General features: G+C 44.6%; 1 protein-coding gene across 1 annotated transcript in view; it reads right to left on the reverse strand.

Moving 5' to 3' along the window:
- The window catches only part of kif1c (kinesin family member 1C), a 73,241-nt gene extending 60,395 nt beyond the window's left edge, over nucleotides 1-12,846 (reverse strand). The window contains exon 1 of the mRNA XM_062983778.1: nucleotides 12,661-12,846. The gene's annotated coding sequence lies outside the window, so the exon portion shown is untranslated. The remainder of the gene's footprint in view (nucleotides 1-12,660) is intronic.
- Nucleotides 12,847-14,021: the final 1,175 nt, after the last annotated feature.

Here is a 14,021-nt window from a genome sequence, read left to right on the forward strand (position 1 = left end):
ATTATATATTGTATGCTGTATATTAATGTTGTAAACCACCCTGAGTCCCTTCTGGGAAATAGGGTGGTATATAAATAAAGTTTTATTATTATTATTATGAAATTATTATTATTATTATTATTAGTCAGGGCAGCAGCCATTGTGGCTTCCTCGATGGACTCAGTCATCTGTCGGGTCGGGTTAAGCCTCCAATCATTAAAAAAAAAAAAATAGCCCTGGTTTGCTGTTGACCTATGCAGCCCCGAAAGACAGTTGCATCTGTCAAGTAGGGAAAATTTAGGTACGCTTTATGCGGGAGGCTAATTTAACTAATTTACAACACCATAAAAAAACTGCCAGCAAAACACGAGGAAAAGAATGAGGAAGAACAGCCACCAAGTGGACGGTGAAGCAACAGCTCCCCCAGTGGCCGGAATCGTGAAGCTGGAAAGATGTTAAAATGCCTCTGTGTCTGTCTAAAACTGAATGTTGTTTGTCTGTTGGCATTGAATGTTTGCCATATATGTGTTCATTGTAATCCGCCCTGAGTCCCCTTCGGGGTGAGGAGGGCGGAATATAAATACTGTAAATAAAATAAATAAATAAATCTGTTGTGTGGTCTCCCTCTTTTTCTGCTCCCTTCTACCTTTCCATTGAGTTGTGTCATAGCATGATCTGACCAAAGTGTGATAGTCTTCAATTGAACTGCCTTGTCTTCTAGGAAGTTCAGGCTTGGTTTGCTCTGGATGATCTACTGTTCACTTTGGCTACAATCTGCCAAACTGAAACTGGTCCTGTGGGCCTCCTCACCTGAGTGGACCAGACAAGATTGTTTTCATTCTTCACTTACTCACACACCCTCTCTCTCTCTTGCGTACACAGACACACCTGCTCCAACCTGCCGTTGGGTCGGGCCTCTTTTATGGCGGAGGGAAAGTGGGACTGAGAAGCGTTTGACTTAAGCCTGTAATGAGAGGTTGTCTCAAGGCTATAATCATCCCACAGGTAGGAGAGAGAGAGAGAGAGAGGCCCACGCCCGGAATGGCAAGCGCGCCACTGAGGCGTCCACCCGAAGCGCCCGCCAGGCGGCCTCCCCTTCCGCCTCACCTCCAGACCCACATCAGCAGCTGGAGTTCAATCAGCCTGCTTTTCCATCCTTCTCCATCCCTTCTCTCCTGCAAGTCTTTCCTCATCACAAAATTATAGGTCTCTGCGGGGGAAACAGGTACCTCCAAAGCACTCATAACACAGACACAAACAGGTGGCATAACCTGCAATTAGGATCAGGCTCTTTGGCAAAGCAGGCATTCCCAGCCTGGTTTGGCACCATGGGGCCATCACATCAATCGGGAAGGAAAGTTTGCAGAAGGGGGAGCAGGATGACCAATCAGCAATGGAGAGCTTCATGGGAAAATCAGGATACAGGTGTGGCCTTGAATATTAGCAGCATGGAGTTGTGGTCAGGTGTCAATACTTGGCCTTTGGCAGACCATGGCAGGAAACTTCGCACGGACCTGGAAATGCCTCAGACATGTCCCACTCTGCTATTGGCCTCAGATCAAGGCCATGGCAGGCCTCCTGGGGAGACACCTGACCACAAAGACTTTAGGGACATATTGCAAAACACATAGCACAACAAGGGACCACTCTTGGAAAAGGAGATACAGTAAAGTCTCACTTATCCAAGCCTCGCTTATCCAAGCTTCTGGATTATCCAAACCATTTTTGTAGTTAATGTTTTCAATATATCGTGATATTTTGGTGCAAAATTCGTAAATACAGTAATTACAACATAACATTACTGCGTATTGAACTACTTTTTCTGTCAAATTTGTTGTATAACATGATGTTTTGGTGCTTAATTTGTAAAATCATAACCTAATTTGATGTTTTTTATTTATTTATTTATTTATTTATTTATTTCCAACGTTTATATCCCGCCCTTCTCACCTGAAGGGATTCAGGGCGGCGTACAAAATTGGCAACAATTCGATGCCTACACATAATTAAAACAGCAATGAAAATCCAATTAAAACAATATAAAAATATAAAACATATGATTAAAATCCATTCATCCAAAATCCTTGTGCTGTAGCCGTAAATCAGTCCGGGTCGTCTTTATCATTTAATCTTCGAAGGCCTGGGCACATAGCCATGTTTTCAGGGCTTTTCTAAAACACAAAAGGGTTGGGGGCTTGTCGTACATCTCTGGGGAGGGTGTTCCACAACCAAGGAGCCACGATCGAAAAGGCCCTGTCCCTCGTCCCCACCAGCCGTGCTTGCGAGGCAGGCGGGACCAAGAGCAGGGCCTCACCAGATGGTCTTAGGGATCTTCCTGGCTCATAGGAAGGCTTTTCCTTAATCCCTCCTTATTATCAAACATATTCGCTTATCCAAGCTTCTGCCGGCCCGTTTAGCTTGGATAAGTGAGACTCTACTGTATATGGTTAAAGCAGGCATGGGTAAACTTTTGCCTTCCAGGTGTTTGGGACTTCAACTCTCACAATTCCTAACAGCCGGTAGGCTGTTAGGAATTGTGGGAGTTGAAGTCCCAAACACCTGGAGGGCCAAAGTTTGCCCATGCCCGGGTTAAGGAAAGGAGGATGTCAAGCCAAGGGAGTGACTCTAAAGCTGCTGGGTGTTTTGTTCGTTCTACAAACACCAAATGACTGAAATAAAAAATAAACAACAGGAACCTAGTAAGATCAAAACCTGTTTCTTTAACCATCAGGACTGAAGCCCCTTCACTGCTCCAGTATCTCCTCCTTTGCCAGGAAGGAGAGCAATCCGTAGTTCCAGAAAAGGCCAGAAGATTTATTGCAGCGGAAACCTTAGTGGGCTTAAGAGTTCACCCACTTCATTGGGTGCAGAAGAAATTATTCTCGGTTGGCAGAGTCTAGAGAAGTGGTTTCCGACACACACAGAAGACTGAAAACTGTACATACATCATGGCACCAAATGTCTATGAAATTCAACAGGTCCCACCTGCATTAGTTCTCTATGAAACATAAAAAGACACCATAGAAACACAAGAGCTTTTCAGAACACTAATTGAGGACAGTAAAACCAGAGTTTGGAGATATGTTTTAAAACACTTTTCCCAAAAGATTTGTGCCCCCTCCATAGAAAGATGTCCAACCCATGTAAAACTAAGGATTGCTGGCATGTGTCAAACCACCACCTTCAATGGAAGATGAAAGCTTAAGCTCAATTCCGGCACAAATGGATAAAATCAGGAGAGCCTTGAATGATTCTAATTCAATGGGAATGCTATGCTATCCTACCCTTCAAGAACTGCTTAGACATGACTCCAAATCTGAGAGAAAGGAACAGATACACCAGGGGAAATAGCACAATCAATATGGAAAAACCGTGCACCACGTAGTACATTTTATAACAGTTCAGATCAACCATAAGACTCCATTTCCAATTAATTAGGTACAGAGACAGATATAAAAGTCATGAGATGGAAACACGCCTATCCAGGCCTTTCTAGTGGACACCACTCATCTCCAAAACTCCCTTGCTAAGGAAGCTAGAATAGCTCCCTACTTGCCATAGCAGTCCAGTGCTTTTTTATTATTATACGCTTTTGAGAACTGTTTTTTTTAACAAAAGTAGGGCTTTTAATAGAATCCTAGAGTTGGAAGGAACACCAAAGGCCATTTAGTCCAACCCTATGGCCATGTATTTATCTACAACAAAAGAACTCCTACCAAGTGACAGCCATTCCAACTTCTGTTTAAAGACCACCAAAGATGGAGAGCCCACCACCCTTTATTCCACTCCTCAACAACTCTGGCTGGCAGTAAGGTCTTCCTAATGTTTAGGTAAGATCTTTTGAGATGCCGCCAGGATTTCTAAGTGTTTACATCTCTAGTAAGCCTCAACTGATATTGTAGAGAGTTGCGAGATGTGTGAGAAATTCCATGTGGTGCCCAACCCTTGCAGACTTTCACCGACTGACCACAGAGCCAAAGACTGACCGATCCCTTTGCAGAGAAAGCCAAAGGCCCACACCCAGGCTTTGCTTCCAGAGCTCTGTTTGAGGGAGCAAAGGGGAAAGGAGAACACAAACAAACGGGAAGGGTGAGTTCTCCAGCGAGGAAAATCCCTTCCTGTGTCAAGCTGAACAGGGAAAAAGTGGTCAGCAAGGCCACAGACCAAAGAGGGCCCTAGGAGCAGGATCCGGAGGAAGAAAAGGCACATGTCAACAAAGGGGGAGGAGAAGGTGAGGCGGCTCAGCTGATGTGCCACCCTTGTCAAGTGTTGTGTCTACACAAAGCATCACACCCAGGAGGATGGAACAATTCCTTAAAGAAGAAAATCTGCAAGGTTTGGAGATTTTTAGTTTGGAAGAAAAACCAGCATGAGTTGGGACTGTGGAACTCCAAGCCACAAGATGAAGAGACGGCAGCCACATTGGACAGCGTTAAAAGCAGGAATTAGACAAAGACATGGCTGGAGAGGACAGAATGAGACCACCAATGGCTCTTGCTCATGATGGGCAAATAGATCCTCCAGTCATGGGAGCAGAATACCCTCCCAAAACCACCAGTTAAAGAGGCATGAGTGGGATGGTTCCCCCAAGAGGCATATGGGGGCCCACAGCATAAAGACAGGCCTTTGGTCTGATTTGTCAAGGACCAGTTAAGTTGTTGGATCCCTGGGGTCTTCTTTTTTTGTGCCACGAGGCCCTCTTCCTGTTTTCCATCTTATTTCTGCCTCTGTTGCCCAATTTTCTGCTAGCAAGAATTAACACCCAAGAGCACCTCTACTATCTGGAGTAAACCTGGACAGAGCCCAAGAGAACACAAAAACATCTGCATGTGACCCTGTTTTTCAAAACGAAGAGACTGATCCCGTGCATTTCATCCCATTTACTGAAACAGTGCACAACACATTCATGATAAAATTAATTCTGGGAGATTCAAGAAGTGACCAGAGGAAGAGAAGAAACACCTCTCCCCTTCAGCAGTGTCCCCACTGCTTTTGGAGGGTTCTGGAGCTGAGACCCAAAACAAGATCCTGGTGACCTGGCCCTGTGATGGAGTGACCCCACACTTGTGTCAGAACCCTATAGAGATGCTCCCTTCCAAAGGCTGGCTGTGGGGGATGTGTTGGTGCCACAAAGGGTGAGGGGCTATGGCCAAAAGCAGAGCCAGCCCCTCTCCAGCCACAATAGCCATTGACTGAACCTGCTTCTGCACCAATACAGAGAACTGGAAGCTACAAGAAAGGGAGCAAGGAAGGCAGTGAGATCAGAAACATGAAGGGAGACAACAAAGGGGAGAGGAAGCCAAAGCTGCAGGGGAGATTAAGGAAGGTCAGGGGTTTAGGATTAGGTTTAAATTTAGGAATGGCCCCTCGGCAAAAAGGGAAACAGGCAAGGCCTGCTGCTGGAAGGAACAAGAGCAAATAAGATTGGCACAGGCTTTTAAACATTCCAAGAGGATTCTGAAAATATAATTTGCAAAGGCTTTCAAACTGAGTACTGCACAGTTTCTAACTGCATCCTGTTTAAACTGCTTTCCAAATTCTTCCATGGCATGCTTTAATTCTTTCCTTTATTGATAGCAAGATGCAAAGGAATCTTGCAGAATCCTCCCTTTGAGACACACTGAAACAAAGAACTCTGTAGCAGAAGCTTTGGTGGACTCCTGTCCCTTTACGTGAGCCCCCGATGGCGCAGCCTGTTAAAGCGCTGAGCTGCTGAACTTGTGGACCGAAAAGTCACAGGTTTGAATCCAGGGAGCGGAGTAAGTGCCCGCTGTTAGTCCCAACTTCTGCCAACCTAGCAGTTCGAAAACATGCAAATATGAATGGATCAATAGGTACCGCTCCGGTGGGATGGTAATGGCGCTCCATGGCAGTCATGCCAGCCACATGACTTTGGAGGTGTCTATGGACAACATTAGCTCTTCGGCTTGGAAATGGAGATGAGCACCAACCCCCAAAGTCGGACACGACTGGACTTAATGTCAGGAGGAAACCTTTACCTTTACCTAGTCCCTTTGCACCTGAGGAAAAGGACTGGGGTCAACTAAAGCTTCTGATTGAAATTCCTTTGTCTAGGTGAATCTCAAAGGGAGGATTCCTTCGAATCTTGTTATGCTGAAACAGCCAAACATGCTGAAGATTGCTACTATTGATAATCCATCCGTTTGGCTCTCTTCTCCTCCCAGAAACCCAGTATCCCTAACCCAATCCAACCCCAGCTGCAAAGCCCAGGCGTCTCCCACGACACCAAGGCAAGCCTCGCCTATTGCCAAGCCCAAACAGACAGCAGGCATGGGGCAATCTGGGGCTAATTGCTCTTAACAAGCTAGATCCTGGACTGGGAGAACCGGCTGAATGGAGGGGAGAAAGAGAGAGAGAGACAGACAGACAGACATTGCAAGAGAGGGAGGGAAGATGGATGAACTTGTGCTTGCATTCCCAAGAACAAAGGAAGTTTCTACATCGCATGAGCAAAATCTTTTTCTGCCAGAGTGCTTCAGCTTGATTTGCCAAGAGATGGAACCCTCCGGAAAAGTTAGAATGAGACCCATGGCTGCAGGATTCTGGGAATTGTAGTCTGACCCCTCTGGAGCCCTCCCCACCCCCCAAGGAGGCTGCTCCAGAATCTTTCTGACTAAGTGCAAGATATTTGATCAGCTGCTGGACCTCAGACAGGAGTCATGAGGGATCAGGAGGGTAGGCTTGCTCTTAAACAGGCCAAGGCAGGGGAGGAGAGGCCCACCAAGGAACAAAGAGGGACCGCCATAAATGGGGGCCCAGATCAACTACAATTCAAAAGTTTCAATAATAGAAACCTGTATTGTGTGGACTTTCCCCTTCCAGGTGTCAGGAAGGGCCAGATCAATAGAAAGATGGGTCCCCAGTGCTGTCCACTCCCCTCATCTCTTGAAGAGAAGCAAGGGAGGTGGTTCGAAAGACAGCGGTCACTTTACTCCAGCTAGGACTGACCACAAGCCACTGCATCCCAGTCTAGGTAAACCAGACAATAGTATCATATAGAAAGAAAATGTGGACACCGGTATCTTACAGAGAGGACACAGCTGCTGAAAACCAGAGCATATCTTGAGATGAGGGAAGCTTAAGGAAAACACAACAATTTGGGGCCACCACAGAAAAGGCCAAGCAAAGGAGATGGACTTTGCTGTCCCAACCAGCTCTGTGATGACAGGATTCTATGCGCTTTGTCATAGATGTTCCTAATATGTGTGTTTGTAGTATTTTTACAATGTTTATGTGTTTAAATTATTTAGTAACCTGCTTTGAGCCACAAAAAGAGGCAGGTAAGAAATATTATTATTATTATCATCATATTTCTTACCTGCCTCTAATTATTATTATCATTACTGACACAAAGACATAGTATGACACAGCAAATGAGATATATATGTTGGATTTCGTATTACAAAATCACAAGTCAAACACTTCCCAAGTGTGATGTGATACGTGTGATGTATATTATTATTATTATTATTATTATTATTAGTAGTAGTAGTAGTAGTAGTAGTAGTAGTATGTCACTTAGAAAACAAGGGGGAAAGAATCAAAACAGCCAGCCAGGGATAAAAAGCAGTGGGGTGGACTAGATGACCCCTAAGATCTTTTCTAATGCTGCTATGCCATGATTCTACAATGATAGCAGGATTACTTTCACTTCAAAAGTACTGCAATGAAGATTTTGGAGTGAAAACACTGGGAAATCTTTCCCATTTGATATACAAAAAAAGTCTCTAGATAGTTTTCCAAGAAACACACAGAGAAGAGAACATGTGCTGAGGGTTATTTCTTAGAGAGAAATCCTCATAATTGAAGCCACATCACAACCAATCTGTCATCTCACCTTCTTCCAAAATGGCAACAGGCACAGAACTGCAGAAAGCTGGGCTCTCAGCTGAAGAAATTAAGCAAGTGGTCAAGACCAAAGGACCGTCTCTGGGAATCCCATTCATTTAAAATGACTTTTTAGGAGTCTATTTGCCGGCTTCCAAGTGGTCCCCTCCGACAACAGCCCTTTGAAAACTCTCCAGAAACACCATGCACCTTCCTTGGGTCACTGGAAGGCCAACAAGCTCTCCACAACGCCTGGGAACAAAACTTCCAGAACTCTGCTAACAAAGGAGGAACATTTTGGGAAACCTCCACAACTCAGACGCTCTCACAATAATCCCTCCTGTGCCCGGCTACCTGCTAGAGAAGAGACTGAAGAGTCCTGCGTGGCTCAGCAGAGCCTGTCCGGAGTGACCCGAAGGAGGGGTGCCCATTTTGTGTTCTTCCCAGGAAGAGGAACATTGTGTCCTCCTGCTGCCGGCCCAGAGCCGGGCAGCCGCTCTGCCCCTGCGCCCTTTCCCCTGCGAGGCGGGACGCAAATGCTTCTGTGTATTTATCACAACATGCAGGAGGGACAGGTCACCCGGCCCAAAATAGCCCCCAACAACAAGGGACTGCGCTGCCATTCCTCTCAATACCGCACGCAGGCATCTGAGCCTTGACCGGGGACCAGAACCCTCCAAGTTATGCTTCTGACTCACTCAAAGGCAGGCCTGGGCCAACTTGGGCCCTCTGGGTGTTTTGGACTTCAACTCCCACAATTCCTAACAGCCGGTAGGCTGTTAGGAATTGTGGGAGTTGAAGTCCAAAACACCCAGAGGGCCCAAGTTGGCCCAGGCCTGCTCTAGGAGGTGAGTCTCCTTTAAGAGAAGTGCGATATAAACACATCATCATCACACTTTGTTCCTTGGCTACAACTGTCATTTCCTAATTGGTTCTATCATAAAAACATGGGGAAAGTTTATTAAACTGCAAAAGCTTTGTTCTTGCGGGAGGGGCATAATAACAAACCTGCAAAAGTATTGGAAAATGAGCACGCAAAGATACTGTGGGAGTTCCGAATTCAGACTGACAAAGTTCTGGAACACAACACACCAGACCTCACAGTCGTGTAAAAGAAAAAGGTTTGGATCATTGATGTTGCCATCCCAGGTGACAGTTGCATTGACGAAAAACAACAGGAAAAACTCAGCCGCTCTCAGGACTTCAAGACTGAACTTCAAAGACTCTGGCAGAAACCAGTGCAGGTGGTCCCGGTGGTGATCGGCACACTAGGTGCCGTGCCAAAAGATCTCAGCCGGCATTTGGAAACAATAGACATTGACAAAATTATGATCTGCCAACTGCAAAAGGCCACCCTACTGGGATCTGCGTGCATCATCTGAAAGTACATCACACAGTCCTAGACACTTGGGAAGTGTTCGACTTGTGATTTTGTGATATGAAATCCAGCATGTCTATATGTTTGCTGTGTCATACAATAATAATAATAAAAAACTTTATTTATATACTGCCCTATCTCCTCAAGGGACTCAGAGCAGTTTCCAACATTAAAAAATATACAGTCAGTTAAAATACAGAAATTTAAAACATTAGACACAATTAGACATCCTGCAGCAGCACATTTTGATCTAGTTTTTCAACGAATATCTCTTCATGGAGTCTCAACCCATTCAACCTCGCTTGTGGCAGCCACAAAAACAACAAAGTTTCTGGAGTAGAACATCTATTTTTTTCAAACTAAGGACAACACAATTAAACAGGAAATAACACTTTCAAACCAGGAACAGGGATCCCTTTTCTAATTTTGCTACATAGTGTAATCAGAAAGCTGACCTGATGGGGCCCCTGGACACCTCCCACCTGTAGTGTTCTCACCACAGAGATCCCAAGGTAAGATTCCCCAAGAGCCATCCAATCCAACCCCCTTTTGCCAGGCAGGAACGCCCGATCAAAGCCCTCCAAACAGATGGCCATCCAGACTCCGGAGAAAGAGACACCACCATGCACCCAGGTAGTCTATATTCTACCCAAGTTGGAAGGGATCCCCAAAAGCCATCCAGCCCAACTTCCTTCTGCCACACAGGAAAACACAATCAAAGCACTCCCGACAGATGACCATCCAAACTAATGCTTAAGAACTAATTATCCCAAGCAAGGTCTGACCCAAGCAGGACAGAGTGGGACTATGGTTTCCTTCAGTCTTTGTACTATCTTCTTATGGATGTAGTCTGGACTCGCCTTTTTAGCTGCTGCATCACACTATGGACTCATGTCCAGCTTGTGGTCAACCAAGACCCCTGATTCCCATTTGCAGAAACAATGGTCAAGCCCTTTACTAGATTACTGCCCTTGATCTTGCTCTAATGAATGTAGCCTAGAATTGCATTGGCCTTTTCAGTTGCCGCATCACACAGTTGGCTCTTGTTCCACTCAGGTGTCTGTATCCCTTTCACGGGAATGCTTTCCAAGCCAGGTCTCGCCAGGTTATATTTACTGTCCATCCCCAAGTTACAAGCATCAAACTTATAAACAACTCCTAGTTAAGAACAAGGGTGAGGCTGTTTTAATACGTGTATATTTTAAGTTGTATCGTAATGCCTTAATTATGAGCCGCTTTGAGTCTCCATATGGAGAGAAAAAGCAGGAAATAAACAATAACAACAACAACAGGAAGCGTATAATATAATACTAATATTGTGCTAGGCTTATAATAAATTATATATACATATAATATAAATATTATTATAATGTAATACAATATAATACTACTAATAATACAATATTATAATACTTAGGATTAGAATGTTATGTTTTACAACCTTGACCAAAACACGGCACCTTACTCTGGCTTGTTGGCGGCGGATAAATTATACTGTATAACAATTGTTATTTTAAATGTTTTTAAACTGATTAGTTTTGTTACCTTGTAGGTTTAATAGATTTATATGTTTTATTTAATTAAACTTTGTGAGTAGTTGTTATTTGTTGGAAATGTTTTATTCATGGGGCTATTTATTCATTTTGTATTTTTTTATGGCACTGAATGTTTGCCATTGACTCAAGGAACGTGAACAGCACTACAGACTAAGACAAACAGAAAGGTCAGCCATAGCAGAGCACTTGAGGAACCAACCTGGACACAGATTATTATTTGAGAACACAGAAATGCTGGACCACTCTCAAAACCACCATGTCAGGATACACAGAGAAGCCATTGAAATCCATAAGAAGCAGGTGGACAATTTCAACAGAAAGGAGGAAACCATGAAAATGAACAAAATCTGGCTCCCAGTATTTAAAAAACTCCAAAATCAGGACAGTAGATAGTGAACCACAGAAAATAGAGGAATTCCAGACATGAATCAATCAGGGCCAGCTAACACCTCCCACAAAGGAAGCAGCCAGGCTTTGAATCTGCAAGGCTATTCAGTGCTAATCAAGCTGGTCATTAGCAACATGACACTTGCCTCAAACAGAGTTCTTTCTCCACCCTGGACTTTCCCCAGATAAATAAACCCCACTTGCCTAGTTTCCAACAGACCTCACAACCTCTGAGGATGCCTGCCACAGATGCAGGTGAAACGTCAGGAGAGAATGCTTCTGGAACACGGCCAGACAGCCTGGAAAACTCACAGCAACCCAGTGATTTCGGCCATGAAAGCCTTTGACAACACTTTGCCATCCTTTGTTGAAAACCGTCCTGAGTCCCCCTCGGGTTATAAATAAAGTTAGTCTATACATAATAATACTATTGTAATAATAATACAAATATCCTGAATATAATACTACAGTAGAGTCTCACTTATTCAAGCCTCGCTTATCCAAGCTTCTGGATTATCCAACGCATTTTTGTAGTCAATGTTTTCAATACATCGTGATATTTTGGTGCTAAATTCGTAAATACAGTAATTACTACATAGCATTACTGCGTATTGAACTACTTTATCTGTCCAATTTGTTGTCTAACATGATGTCTTGGTGCTTAATTTGTAAAATCATAACCTAATTTGATATTGAATAGGCTTTTCCTTAATCCCTCCTTATTATCCAAGATATTCGCTTATCCAACGTTCTGCCGGCCCGTTTATGTTGGATAAGTGAGAGACTACTGCAGGGGTCCCCAAACTAAGGCCCGGGGGCCGGATGCGGCCCACCAAAGCCATTTATCCGGCCCCCACAGCACAAGGGCTTGAAGGGGGTTGGGTTAAATGACCCAAGGGTTCTCTTCTTCTCTTAAAACCATTATTATTATTATTATTATTATTATTATTATTATTATTATTATTATTATTATTATTATTGCTACTATTACTACTATTATTATCATTAAGGCTGGGTGGCCATCTGTCAGGGGTGCTTTGCTTGTGCTTTTGGTCCACAGAGGCAGAAGGGGGTTGGACAAAATGGCCCAAGGGGTCTCTTCCAAGCCTCTTTATTATTATTATTATTATTATTAATTAACATTGAGGCTGGGTGGCCATCTGTCAGGGGTGCTTTGCTTGTGCTTTCGGTGCACAAAGGCAGAAGGGCATTGGACTCAATGGCCCAAAGGGTCTCTTCCAACTTTCTTTATTATTATTATTGCTGGTGCTGATGTTGTTGTTATTATTATTAATTATTATTATTAATATTATTATTGCTCGGTGGCCAACTATAGTCCGGCCCTCCAATGGTCCGAAGGATTGTGAACTGGCCCCCTGTTTTAAAAGTTTGGGGACCCCTGCTCTACTGTATAATGATAATACAGTTTTATTATTGTACATCTTAAGTTGCCGTGTTTTAATTGTGAGCCTCCCCCGCCCTCCCGCCCAAGACCCTCCTTCGGGCCCTTACCTTCCTTCCTCTGGGCCTGGAGGAGGGCTCTGCCGGTCCGCCGGCCTCCTTCCTCCCTCCCTCCCGGGCCCGAAGAGGGACAGGCAGCCGAGCCGGGAGGGGGCGCGGTTGCCGGCCCCGCCGGGCAGGGCGAAGTAAGGACCGACCGGCGGCCGGGGAAGGAAGGAGGCAGGCAGGCAGGCAGGGGAGGGAGGAGGGGATGTCGCGAGACTGGGAAAGCCCCGCCTCTTGCTCGGGCGGGAGGCGGGGCCAACAGGCTTCAAAGGGCGATGCCCCAACAGGGGTGGGCCCACGAAAGCAAGGGGAGCAGGAAAAGGAAGGGGGGAAAGAAAAGAAAAGAAAAAAGGAAAGGAGGAAGGGGAAGGAGGAAGGGGGAGAAGGGAGAAGTTGTGAAGGAAGAAAAGGAGAAAAGGAAAACAAGGGAACGATAGAAAGAAGAAAAGGGAGAAATGGGGAAGGAAGGGAAGGAAGAAGGAAAGGAAGAAGTAGTGAAGAAAGAGGAGAGAAGGAAAGGAAGTAGTGAAGGAAGGGAAGGAAGAAGGAAAGGAAGAGGAGAGAAGGAAAGGAAGTAGTGAAGGAAGAAGGAGAGAAGAAAAGGAAGAAGTAGTGAAGGAAGGGAAGGAAGAAGGATAGGAAAAAGGAAAGGAAGAGAAGGAGAGAAGGAAAGGAAGAAGTAGTGAAGGAAGAAGGAAAGGAAGAAGTGAAGGAAGATGTAAATGAAGAAAAGGGAGAGATAGGAAGAATGGAAGGAAGGAAGTAGTGGAAGAAGAAAAGGAAGAAGAGAAGAAAAGGAGGAATGGAGGAAAGGGGAGAAATAAAAAAAGGAAAGGAAGAAAAGGAAATGAAGAAGGGGTGAAGGAAGAAAAGGAGAGGAAGGAAGGAAAGGAAGAGCAGAAGGGAAGGGAAGAAGCAGAGAAGGAAGGAAAGGAAGGGGAAGGGAAGGGAAGAAAGGGAAGGCAAACGAGAATGAGAGTAGGAAAGGAAGAAATAGTGAAAGAAGGAAAGGAAGAAGTGAAGAAATGAATGGAAGAAGTAAAATGAAGAAGAGAGAGAGAAAAGAAGGGAAGGAGGAAGAAAAGGAAAGGAAGGGAAAGGAAGAAGTAAATGAAAAGGGAGAGATAGAAAAGAAGGAGTAGTGAAGGAAGAAAAGGAGAGAAGGAAAAGAACAGAAGACAGGAAGGGAGAGAAGGAAAGGAAGAAGGGAAGGAAGAAGTAGTAGTGAAGGAACGGAAGAAGAGAGAAGGAAAGGGAGAAGGGAAGGTGAGAAGAAAAAGAAGGAAAGGAAGGGAAGGGAAGGGAAAAAAGAAAAGAAGAAAAAGAAGAAGGGAAAGGAAAGGAAGAAGTACTGAGGGAAGGAAAGG

The sequence above is a fragment of the Anolis carolinensis genome, chromosome 6 (genome assembly GCF_035594765.1).
Source record: "Anolis carolinensis isolate JA03-04 chromosome 6, rAnoCar3.1.pri, whole genome shotgun sequence".
In the NCBI taxonomy this organism is placed as follows: domain Eukaryota; kingdom Metazoa; phylum Chordata; class Lepidosauria; order Squamata; family Dactyloidae; genus Anolis; species Anolis carolinensis.